Source organism: Oncorhynchus nerka, linkage group LG1 (assembly GCF_034236695.1).
Source record: "Oncorhynchus nerka isolate Pitt River linkage group LG1, Oner_Uvic_2.0, whole genome shotgun sequence".
Taxonomy (NCBI): domain Eukaryota; kingdom Metazoa; phylum Chordata; class Actinopteri; order Salmoniformes; family Salmonidae; genus Oncorhynchus; species Oncorhynchus nerka.
The window spans coordinates 55,682,320-55,701,467 of record NC_088396.1 but is presented as its reverse complement, the minus strand read 5'-3'; the positions used below and the strand labels follow the sequence as shown (position 1 = coordinate 55,701,467).

Below are 19,148 nucleotides of genomic sequence, written 5' to 3'. Positions count from 1 at the left end.
AATACACTGGCAATTTCGATATATTAGCTAGCTAACTAACGTTAGGTAGCTAGCTAACATACCGGTATATACAAGCAACTGCTGTAATGATATGCTATGCGGTTCAAAAGGACAGCGTAGCTAACATACCGGTACATACTGCTGTAATGATATGCTATGCGGTTCATAAGGACAGCGTAGCTAACTAACATACCAGTACATACTGCTGTAATGATATGCTATGTGGTTCATAAGGACAGCGTAGCTAACTAACATACCAGTACATACTGCTGTAATGATATGCTATGTGGTTCATAAGGACAGCGTAGCTAACTAACATACCAGTACATACTACTGTAATGATATGCTATGTGGTTCATAAGGACAGCGTAGCTAACTAACATACCAGTACATACTGCTGTAATGATATGCTATGTGGTTCAAAAGGACAGTGTAGCTAACATACCGGTACATACTGCTGTAATGATATGCTATGTGGTTCATAAGGACAGCGTAGCTAACTAACATACCAGTACATACTGCTGTAATGATATGCTATGCGGTTCAAAAGGACAGCGTAGCTAACTAACATACCAGTACATACTGCTGTAATGATATGCTATGTGGTTCATAAGGACAGCGTAGCTAACTAACATACCGGTACATACTGCTGTAATGATATGCTATGCGGTTCAAAAGGACAGCGTAGCTAACTAACATACCGGTACATACTGCTGTAATGATATGCTATGTGGTTCATAAGGACAGCGTAGCTAACATACCGGTACATACTGCTGTAATGATATGCTACGCGATTCAAAAGGACAGCGTAGCTAACAAATAGTCAGCCAACATAAACGTGTAAGGTAACTTATTTGAAAAGTAATTACATTGACAAATGTTAAGAAAATGTTGAGCAATCAGTTAAAGCAATGAATTTGTATCCGCTCTCGTCAGACTTCGGCTGAATAAATCGGAAAATGTTGTAAAGCCACGGCAATTTTCTGAAGCATTGCATTATGGGCCCACAAAGAACAGAAATAGTGTCCACCGCTTGTATAGTTTAGATGTTGGTTTGTGCAATACACAAAGCCAAGTCAACAAACAGGTCACTGACCATCTCGAATCCCACCGTACCTTCTCCGCTGTGCAATCTGGTTTCCGAGCCGGTCACGGGTGCACCTCAGCCACGCTCAAGGTACTAAACGATATCATAACCGCCATCGATAAAAGACAGTACTGTGCAGCCGTCTTCATCGACCTCGCCAAGGCTTTCGACTCTATCAATCACCATATTCTTATCGGCAGACTCAATAGCCTCGGTTTCTCGGATGACTGCCTTGCCTGGTTCACCAATTACTTTGCAGACAGAGTTCAATGTGTCAAATCGGAGGGCATGCTGTCCGGTCCTCTGGCAGTCTCTATGGGGGTGCCACAGGGTTCAATTCTCGGGCCGACTCTTTTCTCTGTATATATCAATGATGTTGCTCTTGCTGCGGGCGATTCCCTGATCCACCTCTACGCAGACGACACCATTCTATATACTTTCGGCCCGTCATTGGACACTGTGCTATGTAACCTCCAAACGAGCTTCAATGCCATACAGCACTCCTTCCGTGGCCTCCAACTGCTCTTAAACGCGAGTAAAACCAAATGCATGCTTTTCAACCGATCGCTGCCTGCACCCGCATGCCCGACTAGCATCACCACCCTGGATGGTTCCGACCTTGAATATGTGGACATCTATAAGTACCTAGGTGTCTGGATAGACTGCAAACTCTCCTTCCAGACTCACATCAAACATCTCCAATCGAAAATCAAATCAAGAGTCGGCTTTCTATTCCGCAACAAAGCCTCCTTCATTCACGCCGCCAAGCTTACCCTAGTAAAACTGACTATCCTACCGATCCTCGATTTCGGCGATGTCATCTACAAAATGGCTTCCAACACTCTACTCAGCAAACTGGATGCAGTCTATCACAGTGCCATCCGTTTTGTCACCAAAGCACCTTATACCACCCACCACTGCGACTTGTATGCTCTAGTCGGCTGGCCCTCGCTACATATTCGTCGCCAGACCCACTGGCTACAGGTCATCTACAAGTCCATGGTAGGTAAAGCTCCGCCTTATCTCAGTTCACTGGTCACGATGGCAACACCCATCCGTAGCACACGCTCCAGCAGGTGTATCTCACTGATCATCCCTAAAGCCAACACCTCATTTGGCCGCCTTTCGTTCCAGTACTCTGCTGCCTGTGACTGGAATGAACTGCAAAAATCGCTGAAGTTGGAGACTTTTATCTCCCTCACCAACTTCAAACATCAGCTATCCGAGCAGCTAACCGATCGCTGCAGCTGTACATAGTCTATTGGTAAATAGCCCACCCATTTTCACCTACCTCATTCCCATACTGTTTTTATACTGTTTTTTTATTCATTTATTTACTTTTCTGCTCTTTTGCACACCAATATCTCTACCTGTACATGACCATCTGATCATTTATCACCCCAGTGTTAATCTGCAAAATTGTATTATTCGCCTACCTCCTCATGCCTTTTGCACACATTGTATATAGACTGCCCATTTTTTTTCTACTGTGTTATTGACTTGTTAATTGTTTACTCCATGTGTAACTCTGTGTTGTCTGTTCACACTGCTATGCTTTATCTTGGCCAGGTCGCAGTTGCAAATGAGAACTTGTTCTCAACTAGCCTACCTGGTTAAATAAAGGTGAAATAAAAAATAAAAAATAAATAAATAAATACAACATCTGGGAACTTTTGGCATACTAACTATATCCACACTATGACCAATAAGCATACTATATACTCAATTAACATCACAAATAGTACAGTTAGTGGGGTTAGTATGAGGATTCGAACACAGTTTAGGTGTAAAAAGGTGTAGGTGTATTCAGGTCCTGTCATCAGGTGCCCATGTATCATGTCTAAACCAAAACAGTCACAGAAACACAGTAGGACTCTAGTCGTATAGACTCTGAGAAAGGAAAAGCCTGAGCTTGATATTGACAAGCTGTAGATCATAATGCACTTAGACCAACGAGTCAGACATGGTGCACTTACAGTAATAGAGAGAGAGAGAAATTATTCTCTGGATATTTCAGAATTGAATCAACTGGGTGTGTGCAATCAATATCCAGTAGAGGCATGTGTACACTAGTTTTATCACGCACTGGAGAGTCTGTTGAGCATGGGGCTAACCCAGTATGTTGAGCACGGGGCTAACCCAGTATATTGAGCACGGGGCTAACCCAGTATGTTGAGCACGGGGCTAACCCAGTATGTTGAGCATGGGGCTAACCCAGTATGTTTAGCATGGACATGTCTAGTGGGATTTTCTAACTCAGAGTTCTGCGATATGATAGCAGAGTTCTGCGATATGATAGCAGAGTATATGATAGCAGAGTTCTGCGATATGATAGCAGAGTTCTGTTCTTACTTGTTTATCAAGCTCTAGCGACTCCTTGTGGCGAACTGGGTGCCTGCAGGCTAAACGGTGTTTCCTTCGACCCATTGGTGCAGTTGGCTTCCGGGTTAAGCAGATGGGTGTTAAGAAGGTTTGTGGGGTCGTACCGGAGGACGCATGACTCGACCTTCGCCTCTTCCGAGTCCGTTGGGGAGTTGTAGCAATGAGACAAGATCGAAACTGGGGAAAAATGTCCCCCACACACTACAGAAGTTCTTGGCCTTGTAGTATAGGTTACAGGGGTGAATCTGTCTCCTCCACTGTCTCAAGGACACCAGTTATTCCCAGAAATCGAAAGCCACTAAACCCTTTTCCTGTCGCTGCCTGGTGAGCCGTTCAGACATACATGTACTGCAGAAGCTGGTTCGATACCACTTTGTCAATGCCTGAGCCCTCTCCTTGCCTCTCTCTGCCTTCAGATGACTACCGGACTCAATACTGTAACACTGTCTCAACCTAAACCCCTCTGACGGGCCTTCAGTTCAGACAGAACAAAACATTAAGAACACCTTCCTAATATTGAGTTGCACCCCCTTTTCCCCTCAGAACAGCCTCAATTCGTCGGGGACACGGACTCTATAAGGTGTTGAAAGCGTTCCACAGGGATGCTGGCCCATATGGACTCCAATGCTTTCCCACAGTTGTGTCCAGTTGGCTGGATATCCTTTGGGTTGGGTGGTGGACCATTCTTGAAACATACGAGAAACTTGACGAATTGAGGCTGTTCTGAGGGCAAAAGGTGTTCCTAATGTTTTGTACACTCTGTGTACATTCATTGTAGTTTAGCTGGTTCAATATCACTTCCTCTGCCTGGCCTTCAAAGGCTAATGCCACTTGTTCAATACCACTCCAGTATGCCGTCAGACAAACTGATTGACATGGTTGTGCTCTCCCTAGCCGGAGTAAACACAAATACGACTAATGTCCACACAATAATGGGCCACATTAGTCTACCAGCCATCCAGGAGCGCTCCAGAGCCAACTCAGACAGGCTGAACCCCGGGCCTGAATTAGTTTTGATGGAGCTGAAGTCTATCCAACCAACACCAAAAGGCAAGGCCCCACTCTGCTAGCTAGCCTGTCTCTGCCAGGTTATTGTTCCCAGTTTCCTCCCTACCAAATGGCACTGTATTCCCCCTAGGGCTCTGGTCTAAAGTAGTGGCACCGTATTCCCCCTAGGGCTCTGGTCTAAAGTAGAGGCACCGTATTCCCCCTAGGGCTCTGGTCTAAAGTAGTGGCACCGTATTCCCCCTAGGGCTCTGGTCTAAAGTAGTGGCACCGTATTCCCCCTAGGGCTCTGGTCTAAAGTAGTGGCACCGTATTCCCGCTAGGGCTCTGGTCTAAAGTAGTTGCACCGTATTCCCCCTAGGGCTCTGGTCTAAAGTAGTGGCACCGTATTCCCCCTAGGGCTCTGGTCTAAAGTAGTGGCACCGTATTCCCCCTAGGGCTCTGGTCTAAAGTAGAGGCACCGTATTCCCCCTAGGGCTCTGGTCTAAAGTAGTGGCACCGTATTCCCCCTAGGGCTCTGGTCTAAAGTAGTGGCACCGTATTCCCCCTAGGGCTCTGGTCTAAAGTAGAGCAACACAGGAAATAGGGATCCATTTGGGACACTCATAATTCACTGAGCAACAGAATTACTAACCCCACTCTGCTAGCCTTTCCCTCTAACCCCACTCTGCTAGCCTTTCCCTCTAACCCCACTCTGCTAGCCTTTCCCTCTAGCCCCACTCTGCTAGCCTTTCCCTCTAGCCCCACTCTGCTAGCCTTTCCCTCTAGCCCCACTCTGCTAGCCTTTCCCTCTAGCCCCACTCTGCTAGCCTTTCCCTCTAGCCCCACTCTGCTAGCCTTCCCCTCTAGCCCCACTCTGCTAGCCTTCCCCTCTAGCCCCACTCTGCTAGCCTTTCCCTCTGACCCCACTCTGCTAGCCGTTCCCTCTGACCCCACTCTGCTAGCCTTTCCCTCTGACCCCACTCTGCTAGCCTTTACCTCTAACCCCACTCTGCTAGCCTTTCCCTCTAACCCCACTCTGCTAGCCTTTCCCTCTAACCCCACTCTGCTAGCCTTTCCCTCTAACCCCACTCTGCTAGCCTTTCCCTCTAACCCCACTCTGCTAGCCTTTCCCTCTAAACCCCACTCTGCTAGCCTTTCCCTCTAACCCCACTCTGCTAGCCTTTCCCTCTAACCCCACTCTGCTAGTCTTTCCCTCTAACCCCTCTGCTAGCCTTTCCCTCTAACCCCACTCTGCTAGCCTTTCCCTCTAACCCCACTCTGCTAGCCTTTCCCTCAAACCCCACTCTGCTAGCCTTTCCCTCTAACCCCACTCTGCTAGCCTTTCCCTCTAACCCCACTCTGCTAGCCTTTCCCTCTAACCCCACTCTGCTAGCCTTTCCCTCTAACCCCACTCTGCTAGCCTTTCCTCTAACCCCACTCTGCTAGCCTTTCCCTCAAACCCCACTCTGCTAGCCTTTCCTCTAACCCCACTCTGCTAGCCTTTCCCTCTAACCCCACTCTGCTAGCCTTTCCCTCTAACCCCACTCTGCTAGCCTTTCCCTCTAACCCCACTCTGCTAGCCTTTCCCTCTAACCCCACTCTGCTAGCCTTTCCCTCTAACCCCACTCTGCTAGCCTTTCCCTCTAACCCCACTCTGCTAGCCTTTCCCTCTAACCCCACTCTGCTAGCCTTTCCCTCTAACCCCACTCTGCTAGCCTTTCCCTCTAACCCCACTCTGCTAGCCTTTCCCTCTCTCTCCTTACTCCTCCACAGAGTCAGGGCAGAACAGCAGAGTGAAATGTAAGAGAACTGAATCGGGGATGAGGGAGGACGGGGGGACGAGTGAACACAACTAGGACAAGGAGAATAAAAGGGCCGACTTCCCGCCCTCCATTAGCCAACGTCCTTAGGGTCTGATGACATCATTCCATCACTTCCTGCCTCCAGCCCCATGTCGTCATCCCGAAGAGCAGTGCCCAGAAGCCATTGTAGTGTGTGTGTGTGTGTGTGTGTGTGTGGGTGTGTGTGTGGGTGTGTGTGTTTCATTGTGTTGTATATTCTGACTTCATAAAGATCTGATTTGGATGTTTTTAGCAGTAGGTCAGCTTTAATATTGCAGATAGAAGCCACAATCCAAATTATTTTCTGCATCATTTTCATAGATAGATATATTAGATGATAGATTGGATAGATTAGATGGATATTTTTATAAATGTTCCTTCTTTATTCTTGTCCCCTAACCCTACCCCCCCCCCCCCCCCTCCACTAATTGGAGTAAACGAACAACAATAGTTAGGCTTACACTTTCTACTACAAACATTTCACAGACAGTATATTTTACATGAGTTATCTTTTGTTTTTCAGTCCCAGTCCCTTCAGCTCCCCTCAACCCCTCCCATCTGTCTCTGAACACCATCCAGTCCTTCAGCTCCCCTCAACCCCTCCCATCTATCTCTGAACACCATCCAGTCCCATCATTCAGCTCCCCTCAACCCCTCCCATCTATCTCTGAACACCATCCAGTCCTTCATCTCCCCTCAACCCCTCCCATCTATCTCTGAACACCATCCAGTCCTTCATGTCCCCTCAACCCCTCCCATCTATCTCTGAACACCATCCAGTCCCATCCTTCATCTCCCCTCAACCCCTCCCATCTATCTCTGAACACCATCCAGTCCCTTCAGCTCCCCTCAACCCCTCCCATCTATCTCTGAACACCATCCAGTCCTTCAGCTCCCCTCAACCCCTCCCATCTATCTCTGAACACCATCCAGTCCTTCAGCTCCCCTAAACCCCTCCCATCTATCTCTGAACACCATCCAGTCCTTCAGCTCCCCTAAACCCCTCCCATCTATCTCTGACCACCATCCAGTCCCATCCATCAGCTCCCCTCAACCCCTCCCATCTATCTCTGACCACCATCCAGTCCCATCCATCAGCTCCCCTCAACCCCTCCCATCTATCTCTGAACACCATCCAGTCCTTCAGCTCCCCTCAACCCCTCCCATCTATCTCTGAACACCATCCAGTCCCAGCCATCAGCTCCCCTCAACCCCTCCCATCTATCTCTGAACACCATCCAGTCCTTCAGCTCCCCTCAACCCCTCCCATCTATCTCTGAACACCATCCAGTCCCATCCTTCAGCTCCCCTAAACCCATCCCATCTATCTCTGAACACCATCCAGTCCCATCCATCAGCTCCCCTCAACCCCTCCCATCTATCTCTGTTGTGTTGCTGCCATGTTGTTGTCATGTTGTGTTGCTACCATGTTGTTGTCATGTTGTGTTGCTGCCATGTTGTGTTGCTGCCATGTTGTTGTCATGTTGTGTTGTTGTCATGTTGTGTTGCTACCATGTTGTTGTCATGTTGTGTTGTTGTCATGTTGTGTTGCTACCATGTTGTTGTCATGTTGTGTTGTTGTCATGTTGTGTTGCTGCCATGTTGTGTTGCTGCCATGTTGTCATGTTGTGTTGCTGCCATGTTGTGTTGCTGCCATGTTGTTTTCATGTTGTGTTGCTACCATGTTGTTGTCATGTTGCTACCATGTTGTTGTCATGTTGCTACCATGTTGTTGTCATGTGTTGCTACCATGTTGTTGTCATGTGTTGCTACCATGTTGTTGTCGTGTTGTATTGCTGCCATGTTGTTGTCATGTTGTGTTGCTACCATGTTGTTGTCATGTTGTGTTGCTACCGTGTTGTTGTCATGTTGTGTTGCTACCGTGTTGTTGTCATGTTGTGTTGCTACCGTGTTGTTGTCATGTTGTGTTGCTACCGTGTTGTTGTCATGTTGTGTTGCTACCGTGTTGTTGTCATGTTGTGTTGCTACCGTGTTGTTGTCATGTTGCTACCATGTTGTTGTCATGTTGTGTTGCTACCATGTTGCTGTCATGTTGCTACCATGTTGTTATCATGTTGTGTTGCTACCATGTTGTTGTCATGCTGTGTTGCTACCATGTTGTTGTCATGTTGTGTTGCTACCATGTTGTTGTTGTGTTGCTACCATGTAGTTGTTGTCATGTCAATCAATCCCTATACCAGTCTGCTGTTCCCACATGCTTCAAGAGGGCCACCATTGTTCCTGTTCCCAAGAAAGCTAAGGTAACTGAGCTAAACGACTACCGCCCCGTAGCACTCACTTCCGTCATCATGAAGTGCTTTGAGAGACTAGTCAAGGACCATATCACCTCCACCCTACCTGACACCCTAGACCCACTCCAATTTGCTTACCGCCCAAATAGGTCCACAGACGATGCAATCTCAACCACACTGCACACTGCCCTAACCCACCTGGACAAGAGGAATACCTATGTGAGAATGCTGTTCATCGACTACAGCTCGGCATTCAATACCATAGTACCCTCCAAGCTCGTCATCAAGCTCGAGACCCTGGGTCTCGACCCCGCCCTGTGCAACTGGGTACTGGACTTCCTGACGGGCCGCCCACAGGTGGTGAGGGTAGGCAACAACATCTCCTCCCCGCTGATCCTCAACACGGGGCCCCACAAGGGTGCGTTCTGAGCCCTCTCCTGTACTCCCTGTTCACCCACGACTGCGTGGCCATGCACGCTCCAACTCAATCGTCAAGTTTGCGGACGACACAACAGTGGTAGGCTTGATTACCAACAACGACGAGACGGCCTACAGGGAGGAGGTGAGGGCCCCTCGGAGTGTGGTGTCAGGAAAATAACCTCACACTCAACGTCAACAAAACTAAGGAGATGATTGTGGACTTCAGGAAACAGCAGAGGGAACACCCCCTATCCACATCGATGGATCAGTAGTGGAGAGGGTAGCAAGTTTTAAGTTCCTCGGCATACACATCACAGACAAACTGAATTGGTCCACTCACACTGACAGCGTCGTGAAGAAGGCGCAGCAGCGCCTCTTCAACCTCAGGAGGCTGAAGAAATTCGGCTTGTCACCAAAAGCACTCACAAACTTCTACAGATGCACAATCGAGAGCATCCTGGCGGGCTGTATCACCGCCTGGTACGGCAACTGCTCCGCCTCAACCGTAAGGCTCTCCAGAGGGTAGTGAGGTCTGCACAACGCATCACCGGGGCAAACTACCTGCCCTCCAGGACACCTACACCACCCGATGTTACAGGAAGGCCATAAAGATCATCAAGGACATCAACCACCCGAACCACTGCCTGTTCACCCCGCTATCATCCAGAAGGCGAGGTCAGTACAGGTGCATCAAAGCTGGGACCGAGAGACTGAAAACAGCTTCTATCTCAAGGCCATCAGACTGTTAAACAGCAATCACTAACATTGAGTGGCTGCTGCCAACACACTGTCATTGACACTGACCCAACTCCAGCCACTTTAATAATGGGAATTGATGGGAAATGATGTAAATATATCACTAGCCACTTTAAACAATGCTACCTTATATAATGTTACTTACCCTACACTATTCATCTCATATGCATATGTATATACTGTACTCTAGATCATCGACTGCATTCTTATGTCACTAGCCACTTTAACTATGCCACTTTGTTTACTTTGTCTACATACTCATCTCATATGTATATACTGTACTCGATACCATCTACTGTATGCTGCTCTGTACCATCACTCATTCATATATCCTTATGTACATATTCCTTATCCCCTTACACTGTGTATAAGACAGTAGTTTTGGAATTGTTAGTTAGATTACTTGTTGGTTATCACTGCATTGTCGGAACTAGAAGCACAAGCATTTCGCTACACTCGCATTAACATCTGCTAACCATGTGTATGTGACAAATAAAATTTGATTTGATTTGATGTGTTGCTACCATGTTGTCATGTTGTGATGCTACCATGTTGTTGTCATGTTGTGTTGCTACCATGTTGTTCTTGTGTTGCTACCATGTTGTTGTTGTCATGTGTTGCTGCCATGTTGTTGTCATGTTGTGTTGCTACCATGTTGTTGTCATGTTGTGCTGCTACCATGTTGTTGTCATGTTGTGTTGCTGCCATGTTGTTGTTGTCATGTGTTGCTGCCATGTTGTTGTGTTGTGTTGCTACCATGTTGTTATCGTGTTGTGTTGCTACCATGTTGTTGTCATGCTGTGTTGCTACCATGTTGTTGTCATGCTGTGTTGCTACCATGTTGTTGTCATGCTGTGTTGCTACCATGTTGTTGTCATGCTGTGTTGCTACCATGTTGTCATGTTGTGTTGCTACCATGTTGTTGTCATGCTGTGTTGCTACCATGTTGTCATGCTGTGTTGCTACCATGTTGTTGTCATGTTGTGTTGCTGCCATGTTGTTTTCATGTGTTGCTGCCATGTTGTTGTCATGTTGTGTTGCTGCCATGTTGTTGTTTTCATGTGTTGCTGCCATGTTGTTGTTGTCATGTGTTGTGTTGCTACTGCCATGTTGTTGTCATGTTGTGTTGCTACCATGTTGTTGTCATGTTGTGTTGCTACCATGTTGTTGTCATGCTGTGTTGCTACCATGTTGTTGTCATGCTGTGTTGCTACCATGTTGTTGTCATGTTGTGTTGCTACCATGTTGTTGTCATGTGTTGCTACCATGTTGTTGTCATGTTGTGTTGCTACCATGTTGTCATGTTGTGCTGCTACCATGTTGTCATGTTGTGCTGCTACCATGTTGTTGTCGTGTTGCTACCATGTTGTTGTCATGTTGTGTTGCTACTATGTTGTTGTCATGTTGTGTTGCTACCATGTTGTTGTCATGTTGTGTTGCTACCATGTTGTTGTCGTGTTGCTACCATGTGTTGCTGCCATGTTGTGTTGCTACCATGTTGTTGTCATGTTGTGCTGCTACCATGTTGTTGTCATGTGTTGCTACCATGTTGTGTTGCTACCATGTTGTTGTCATGTTGTGCTGCTACCATGTTGTCATGTTGTGCTGCTACCATGTTGTTGTCATGTTGCTACCATGTTGTTGTCATGTTGTGTTGCTACCATGTTGTTGTCATGCTGTGTTGCTACCATGTTGTTGTCATGTTGTGTTGCTACTATGTTGTTGTCATGTTGTGTTGCTACCATGTTGTTGTCATGTTGTGTTGCTACCATGTTGTCATGTTGTATTGCTACCATGTTGTCATGTTGTGCTGCTACCATGTTGTTGTCGTGTTGCTACCATGTTGTTGTCATGTTGTGTTGCTACTATGTTGTTGTCATGTTGTGTTGCTACTGCCATGTTGTTGTTGTGTTGCTACTGCCATGTTGTTGTCATGTTGTGTTGCTACCATGTTGTTGTCATGTGTTGCTACCATGTTGTTGTCATGCTGTGTTGCTACCATGTTGTTGTCATGTTGTGTTGCTACCATGTTGTTGTCATGTTGTGTTGCTACCATGTTGTCATGTTGTGCTGCTACCATGTTGTCATGTTGTGCTGCTACCATGTGGTCATGTTGTGCTGCTACCGTGTTGTGCTGCTACCATGTTGTTGTCATGTTGTGTTGCTACCATGTTGTTGTCATGTTGTGTTGCTACCATGTTGTTGTTGTGTTGCTACTGCCATGTTGTTGTCATGTTGTGCTGCTACCATGTTGTTGTCATGCTGTGTTGCTACCATGTTGTTGTCATGTTGTGTTGCTACCATGTTGTTGTCATGCTGTGTTGCTACCATGTTGTTGTGTTTCTACTGCCATGTTGTCATGTTGTGTTGCTACCATGTTGTCATGTTGTGCTGCTGCCATGTTGTTGTCGTGTTGTGTTGCTACTATGTTGTTGTCATGTTGTGTTGCTACCATGTTGTTGTCATGTTGTGTTGCTACCATGTTGTTGTCGTGTTGCTACCATGTTGTTGTCATGTTGTGTTGCTACCATGTTGTTGTCATGTTGTGTTGCTACCATGTTGTTGTAGTGTTGCTACCATGTTGTCATGTTGTGTTGCTACCATGTTGTTGTCATGTTGTGCTGCTACCATGTTGTTGTCATGTTGTGCTGCTACCATGTTGTCATGTTGTGTTGCTACCATGTTGTTGTCGTGTTGCTACCATGTTGTTGTCACGTGATGCTGCCATGTTGTTGTCATGTGTTGCTGCCATGTTGTTGTCATGTGTTGCTGCCTTGCTATGTTGCCGTCTTAGGTCTCTATGTAGTGTCTCTCGTTGTGATGTGCATTTTGTCCTATATTTATATTGTATTTCTATATTTTTTTAATATCCCAGGGTCCCATCCCCTGCAGGAGGCCTTCTGGTAGGGCCGTCATTGTAAATAAGAATTTGTTCTTAACTGACTTGCCTAGTTAAATAAAGGTTAAATAAATTAATTATCGTCTCTTCGCAAGAATTTAGTATAATAATTGAAATAGAAAAACGTGTATTAGTTCATAAACCATGTGCCATGGAATCAGTACATCCAACATTTCCTCCCAACTATTTTGCAAACTGCAAGGTACAGCTGTAAATTGTTTTGTCCTTAAATTAAACTGGTATATGTATTATATTCATATCTATTTATTTTTCTTTAGCCATTTTGGGTCAGATTCCTCACCTTCTCCCCCTTTCCTCCTCCATTTTGGGTCAGATTCCTCACCTTCTCCCCTTTCCTCCTCCATTTTGGGTCAGATTCCTCACCTTCTCCCCCTTCCTCCTCCATTTTGGGTCAGACTCCTCACCTTCTCCCCTTTCCTCCTCCATTTTGGGTCAGATTCCTCACCTTCTCCCCTTTCCTCCTCCATTTTGGGTCAGATTCCTCACCTTCTCCCCTTTCCTCCTCCATTTTGTTCAGATTCCTCACCTTCTCCCCTTTCCTCCTCCATTTTTGGTCAGATTCCTCACCTTCTCCCCTTTCCTCCTCCATTTTGGGTCAGATTCCTCACCTTCTCCCCTTTCCTCCTCCATTTTGGGTCAGATTCCTCACCTTCTCCCCTTTCCTCCTCCATTTTGGGTCAGATTCCTCACCTTCTCCCCTTTCCTCCTCCATTTTGGGTCATATTCCTCACCTTCCCACCTGCCATTTTTTGCAGTAATGCTGCAATTAGTTGGTTGTAATTTTAGATGCTAAATATGGACATGTCTGCACTAACTGCATGTGTGACATAACTCCACCAGTCCTATTTATGATATAATTTACAGAAATTTATCCTGATATTCTTTCTCCAAAAATAATGTTTCATGAATTCGTATTTGAGTCATGATGGAAAGCCTATTATGCTCCCTGACCCCTTACACAACGGGTGGGTCTAATCCTGAATTCTGATTGGTTAAAAAAAAATAATAATAATAATAAAAAATGCATTTTAATGTCATAGATGTATGAATGTGATTTTTTTTTTAAATATATATTTTTTTAACCAATCAGAATTCAGGATTAGACCCACCTGTGATGTAAGCGGACTGTATAAAAAGTGTCCCTCCTACATTTGCAACATTGTTTCAATATCCAAATTCAAGTTCCAGATGTTTGAGTTTATTTTTAACAGGGACAGTGGACATTAATCAACGTTTCAGTAAAAGGTTTTAGGCAGCTGGCAAATTTTCAACTGCAGTCCCTGGGCAGGTTATTATGTCCCATAGTAAGGACCATGTTGGGATGAGACAGACAGGCAGGCAGCTTTTCTCAGCCGGTCAAAATCATGAATCAGCATCATTTTTATGGATACACAGGTTAAACGAAACTACGTGCAGCTAGTTTGCCGTCTTTCCAGCTTCAATCTCAAGTGATTGTGTTAGCTGTGTTGTTGGCTAGCTCCCCTGAACAACAGTGTAATGATGAGAGAGCACATTTTGTATGCCAGGCGAAATCACGTCTCATTAGCTCACTGTTACGAATGTATCCAAATAAAATGTCTCTAGAAAACAGCTTAAAGAAAACACAGCTACTGTAGTTCTGTCTACACTGTTTGACAGGACTGTAAGTTAGCTGTAGATGGCTAGCAGGCAAGGGATAAGAACGTTGACAGGACTGTAAGTTAGCTGTAGATGGCTAGCAGACAAGGGATAAGAACGTTGACGTGACTAAGTTAGCTGTAGATGGCTAGCAGACAAGGGATAAGAACGTTGACTTGACTGTAAGTTAGCTGTAGATGGCTAGCAGACAAGGGATAAGAACGTTGACGTGACTGTAAGTTAGCTGTAGATGGCTAGCAGGCAAGGGATAAGAACGTTGACGTGACTAAGTTAGCTGTAGATGACTAGCAGACAAGGGATAAGAACGTTGACGTGACTGTAAGTTAGCTGTAGATGGCTAGCAGGCAAGGGATAAGAACGTTGACGTGACTGTAAGTTAGCTGTAGATGACTAGCAGACAAGGGATAAGAACGTTGACGTGACTGTAAGTTAGCTGTAGATGGCTAGCAGGCGAGGGATAAGAACGTTGACGTGACTATAAGTTAGCTGTAGATGGCTAGCAGGCAAGGGATAAGAACGTTGACGTGACTGTAAGTTAGCTGTAGATGGCTAGCAGGCAAGGGATAAGAACGTTGACGTGACTGTAAGTTAGCTGTAGATGGCTAGCAGGCGAGGGATAAGAACGTTGACGTGACTGTAAGTTAGCTGTAGATGGCTAGCAGGCGAGGGATAAGAACGTTGACGTGACTGTAAGTTAGCTGTAGATGGCTAGCAGGCAAGGGATAAGAACGTTACCGTGACTGTAAGTTAGCTGTAGATGGCTAGCAGGCAAGGGATAAGACTGATGACGTGACTGTAAGTTAGCTGTAGATGGCGAGGGATAAGAACGTTGACGAGACTAAGTTAGCTGTAGATGGCTAGCAGGCAAGGGATAAGAACGTTGCCAGCCAGTATGGCAATGGAACATTTAGAACGAACGACTGGGTCACGTCCACATATACAGGGGGGAAAAGAAATTAAAAGACTGAACGACTCTGATGGAACTAACAACCAGCCGGCATGGGTAGACAACCCTAGATTTGTCGGGATTATATCTTGTGGAAGGATGAAATAGTATGAATAAATTAATCAAAATAAAATGTTGTAATGAAAATATGGAAATCATTATTTAAATATATGTTGGCAACCCGTTGTATAAAAGTGATAATGCCCTCTGAGCCGGTTTTAGGAGGATATATTGGCACGGGTGTTAGGTCCTGGAAGCCGGTGTTAGGAGGATATATTGGCACGGGTGTTAGGTCCTGGAAGCCGGTGGTAGGAGGATATATTGGCACGGGTGTTAGGTCCTGGAAGCCGGTGTTAGGAGGATATATTGGCACGGGTGTTAGGTCCTGGAAGCCGGTGTTAGGAGGATATATTGGCACGGGTGTTAGGTCCTGGAAGCCGGTGTTAGGAGGATATATTGGCACGGGTGTTAGGTCCTGGAAGCCGGTTTTAGGAGGATATATTGGCACGGGTGTTAGGTCCTGGAAGCCGGTGTTAGGAGGATATATTGGCACGGGTGTTAGGTCCTGGAAGCCGGTGTTAGGAGGATATATTGGCACGGGTGTTAGGTCCTGGAAGCCGGTTTTAGGAGGATATATTGGCACGGGTGTTAGGTCCTGGAAGCCGGTGTTCGGAGGATATATTGGCACGGGTGTTAGGTCCTGGAAGCCGGTGTTAGGAGGATATATTGGCACGGGTGTTAGGTCCTGGAAGCCGGTGTTAGGAGGATATATTGGCACGGGTGTTAGGTCCTGGAAGCCGGTTTTAGGAGGATATATTGGCACGGGTGTTAGGTCCTGGAAGCCGGTGTTCGGAGGATATATTGGCACGGGTGTTAGGTCCTGGAAGCCGGTGTTAGGAGGATATATTGGCACGGGTGTTAGGTCCTGGAAGCCGGTGTTCGGAGGATATATTGGCACGGGTGTTCGGAGGATATATTGGCACCGGTGTTCGGAGGATATATTGGCACGGGTGTTCGGAGGATATATTGGCACGGGTGTTCGGAGGATATATTGGCACGGGTGTTCGGAGGATATATTGGCACGGGTGTTCGGAGGATATATTGGCACGGGTGTTAGGTCCTGGAAGCCGGTTTTAGGAGGATATATTGGCACGGGTGTTAGGTCCTGGAAGCCGGTGTTAGGAGGATATATTGGCACGGGTGTTAGGTCCTGGAAGCCGGTTTTAGGAGGATATATTGACACGGGTGTTAGGTCCAAGAAGCTGGTGTTAGGAGGATATATTGGCACGGGTGTTCGGAGGATATATTGGCACGGGTGTTAGGTCCTGGAAGCCGGTTTTAGGAGGATATATTGGCACGGGTGTTAGGTCCTGGAAGCCGGTGTTAGGAGGATATATTGGCACGGGTGTTAGGTCCTGGAAGCCGGTTTTAGGAGGATATATTGACACGGGTGTTAGGTCCAAGAAGCTGGTGTTAGGAGGATATATTGGCACGGGTGTTAGGAGGTCCGAGACAAAGTCGAGGGACGGCTTCACCGGCTTCTCAGGCATTATCACTTAATTAGATAACAGGCCTAACAGGTGTAGTGTTACTAGGAATGATCCTGTTGCAACAGGAGATTTGCTACTGTAGCTTCCCCTGCATCCGGTCCCCTAACAGTCTCTGGCTCCAGTAGCAACAGGAGATTTCCTACTGTAGCATCCCCTGCATCCGGTCCCCTAACAGTCTGGCTCCAGTAGCAACAGGAGATTTCCTACTGTAGCATCCCCTGCATCCGGTCCCCTAACAGTCTCTGGCTCCAGTAGCAACAGGAGATTTCCTACTGTAGCATCCCCTGCATCCGGTCCCCTAACAGTCTCTGGCTCCAGTAACAACAGGAGATTTCCTACTGTAGCATCCCCTGCATCCGGTCCCCTAACAGTCTGGCTCCAGTAGCAACAGGAGATTTCCTACTGTAGCTTCCTCTGCATCCTGTTCACCCACACTACCGTGCTGACCTTGTAGAGCTGCCTCCATGGCGCCGTCTCTGGCCCTACGGCGCAGTCTCTGGCCCTACGGCGCAGTCTCTGGCCCTACGGAGCCGTCTCTGGCCCTACGGAGCCGTCTCTGGCCCTACGAGCCGTCTCTGGCCCTACGGAGCCGTCTCTGGCCCTACGGAGCCGTCTCTGGCCCTACGGAGCCGTCTCTAGCCCTACGGAGCCGTCTCTGGCGGTGTGGTTAAGCCTGAATCGGTTCTGGGGGCTAGGGATGGATTGATGGGTGACGAAGCTGGTCAGGTGACTGGGGCTACAGTAATGACAATGGTGCTTCAGACAAACACAGCAGAGAGCAAAGAAGAACTGCAATCCAGTCAGTGATAGCAGTAGTCCTTCCCAGGCACAGGCAGACGGCTACACTCATCTCTGCTTCCAGGAACACAGCCACACCCACCAAACCAACTACTGCAGTCTAGCCTGGTTACCATACAGCACTACTTCACAGCAACAGGGCAACACCCACCAAACCAACTACTGCAGTCTAGCCTGGTTACCATACGTCACACACAACACCACTTCAAACCACAGTAACAGTTATCTAGAGCGTGAGTCTGGAGGTTCCTGGACCTGCCCTGTTTCTGTTGGGGATTTCATTTATTGGGATGCATCCCAAATGTCACACTTGTCCCTATTATAGTGCACTACTTTTCCCAGGGGGCCATAGGGCCATATAGACAATAGGGTGCCACTTGGGACACAGACTCGGTGTACTGTTACTGTGGGGTTGGCTAAGGCTTTAGGAAGAGCCTCCAAATGATTCTACCCTTCCACCCTTCAGAGTGGAAATATCCCGTAAAGAGCAAAGTGATATGGGCGTAACGTTACAGGTATGGAAATAGTACGACAGATGGGCCATGGTTGGATTGTGTGTGTCCGTGTGAACGTCTGTGTGCGACTGAGTATAGAATAAGTACTACTACAGTTCTTACCTTCGGTGTAGTATAGCTAGCCAGCCAAGCTCACCGCCCACTAAGGTCAGGCAGGAAACAACCCTGATGGTTAAAAAAGAAGGAAGGAAAGAACATTATTTCAGACTGCAGAACAAGAATTCATGTGGATTCAACACTGAATATCAATCCACTCCCCCCCCTCTGCTTTCTGCTGACTCAGCTACATCTAACGGTTACTGCAGACATATTTGATTTGCATAATGTCTGCCAAGTGCCTATTACAAAAAAAAAGGGTAAGACTGTTAATTGAAATGCATTCCAGGTGACTGCCTCATGAAGCTGGTTGAGAGAATGCGTGAGAGTGGGCGAAGCGGTCATCAAGGCAAAGGGTGGCAACTACATGATTCCATATGTGTTATGTCATAGCTTTGATGTCTTCAATATTATTCTACAATGTAGAATAATAGTACAAATAAAGAAAAACCCTGGAATGAGTAGGTGTGTCCAAACTTTTGACTGGTACTGTATGTGTGTGCTACATACATACAAACAGGGGACCAGACAGACCAGTATCTCTGTCTGCTACATACATACAAACAGGGGACCAGACAGACCAGTATCTCTGTCTGCTACATACATACAAACAGGGGACCATGCCAGACCAGTATCTCTGTCTGCTACATACATACAAACAGGGGACCAGACAGACCAGTATCTCTGTGTGCTACATACATACAAACAGGGGACCAGACAGACCAGTATCTCTGTCTGCTACATACATACAAACAGGGGACCATGCCAGACCAGTATCTCTGTCTGCTACATACATACACACAGGGGACCATGACAGACCAGTACCTCTGTCTGCTACATACATACATACAAACAGGGGACCATGACAGACCAGTACCTCTGTCTGCTACATACATACAAACAGGGGACCATGACAGACCAGTATCTCTGTCTGCAGAATGTTTTGTCTAAACGGAGAAA

The 19,148-nt window shown here is 46.7% G+C and overlaps 1 protein-coding gene across 1 annotated transcript in view; it reads right to left on the bottom strand.

Moving 5' to 3' along the window:
* The window catches only part of raph1a (Ras association (RalGDS/AF-6) and pleckstrin homology domains 1a), a 230,720-nt gene that overhangs the window by 171,070 nt on the left and 40,502 nt on the right, over window positions 1-19,148 (bottom strand). Inside the window, 1 exon segment of the mRNA XM_065019679.1 lies at window positions 18,195-18,257. The gene's annotated coding sequence lies outside the window, so the exon portion shown is untranslated.